The sequence below is a fragment of the Morus notabilis genome, unplaced genomic scaffold, assembly GCF_000414095.1.
Source record: "Morus notabilis unplaced genomic scaffold, ASM41409v2 Scaffold355, whole genome shotgun sequence".
NCBI lineage: Eukaryota > Viridiplantae > Streptophyta > Magnoliopsida > Rosales > Moraceae > Morus > Morus notabilis.
The window spans coordinates 227,817-230,023 of record NW_010360877.1 but is presented as its reverse complement, the minus strand read 5'-3'; positions in this window follow the sequence as shown (position 1 = coordinate 230,023).

Below are 2,207 nucleotides of genomic sequence, written 5' to 3'. Positions count from 1 at the left end.
TCTCGACTAGGTGAACTTTGAGCCATTGTTCTGGTAAAAACAATGACAAAAAGTTAAGTTAAAACCCTAACGTCGAGAGGAATAAACGGCGACTACTCTAAGCGACGACTGGTTAACGTCGACCATTCATACAAGAATGGTAACGACGAGTGTTCATAGGAACCGCGGGTTCCCCAGAACCCAGAAACTAAAGACAAACATACAAAAAATGCGCGCATATAAAAGTCAGGTCATCCAGTACGACATGATATAACAAAGTAAAGTCTCTTTAACTAAATGTTTATTCTCATTTTCTGCATATATGTTTACAAATTCCTGGTACACAACGGGAGAAACCCCGTGAGTACGCAAAAAGAGAAAGGATTCAGGAACTCACCGGTGAAGAAGTAAACCCGGGACGGTTTCGTAGTACACCTCGGAGAACGGGAAGGACGAAGGCGGAAGTTCAGCAAGCAGAGTTCCGGCAAAAGTACGGATGTCCCGGCAAAGCAGCGGCAAAAAGTTTTTTGAAGTTTCGAAGAAGGAAAAAACGATCATCGGGTTCATGGAGAGTATTTAAAGAGTCGGGAATGAAGACCCCCAACCGTCGGATGAAGACCCCAAAAGACCAACGGCCAGGGATCACTCTCCGTATCTGACGGTAAGGGGAAGGGCGGAAAATTAAAAAGGCGCGGATCCGACGGCCTATATTCGTTTTCTTGAAACACGGATACTCATCATTATGCCAAATCAATCGACGCGCCGGTTATAAACCCAAGGCCCCCAGGCCATCATTGCGGACGAAGGTTCGGGACCGATTTCCCACACCCGAAGCACGGAAAGGACAAACCAAACCTAGAGCTCGAGGCCGCCTAAAAAAAGAGCCCTCGACCTGGGGGGTGGCTGTTATGTGAGAAAATGTGATGGACACATGGACCAACAGCGCCACGACACGTGGCTATACTTACTTTCCGCCGAGCACCCAACCTTCGACGCTTCGTTTTCCTCAAGATCAACTATAGTGCCCGGAGATGAAGTCCATAATTAGGGCGACGACCCCATGAGGCGTCGACGGTTGATTCCGCCTGGGTCGACACGACAAGATCCCTCGACTGCAGAAGAGATCACTAGAAGGGGTGAGAAAGGTTAAACAACCACTGACGACGAGAGGAACGTCCCTTTTCAACATGATAGGTTACATGCAAAGATGAGAGAAGTCTGACAGCATTAATTGTAAGTTTACAAACCGCCCCCCCCCCAGGGGACAGAAAAGCATTACGAAGAGTCACAGAGCCGTAATAGAAGACTAATTGGTTGAGTGAACAGTACTAATTAGTGGGTTATGTCTGGCCCTAGAGAGGGAGAGCACTTGAGTGTCCCTACCTACGAAGGAAACCCACCCAGTGAAGGAAGCCCGAGTATAAAAGAAGAAGGACCCCAATAGGGAAGGGGTCCAGAAAATTCCAAAAGAAAGAGAACGAGGGAGAGAGAGAGATAGTATTCATTGTAAACTATGATCTCTACAAAAGAAATATAATATATACAGTGGATGTAGCTCTAATTTTATAGAGTGAACTGTTGGTTACCGAATCCAATCCGGCTGCGGAAGCGCGGTGGTGCGGGGAAGAGGCGGATCGTGTATAACAAAAATTTTCATAAAACTTTTGAGATACTCTATAGATTATATTAATTTATGCACGAATAAATTAATCTCATTAACTTATAAAGATCAAGAACTCGATCAGAAAAAATACCTAGAAGCCGACTCGGATGATAACTTGAGTTCTTTGACCACGAACAGTCCTTGCTCCAATCTTTGTGTTTAGAAAACCAATGTCTTCCACATCAATTCTTAGAATCCACGAAGACGTGTGTGGGTACACATGAGACAAAACAGGTTACAATAAACACTCAAATTTCCACAAACACCAACGCATGCACGATGTGAAATTTTTGGAGAAAAAAGTTTTTTCCTTCCTCTCTCACTTGAGAATTTCGGCCAGCCTTAACTCTTAGGGCTGAAAAATTGTTTCCAAAATTTCTATAGAGAAATTTCGGCTACCTCTAAAATTAGGGCAAAAAACCATTATGAAAATTGTCTCAAAAATAGTATTTATAGAGTAGAAGTCAAACTTCTAGAAGGAATCCAATCTCTATCTCCAATTTGAATTTCAAACCAAAATTCTCCTCTATCCCTTATCCCTTGTGGCCGGCCATGCTAGGGATTC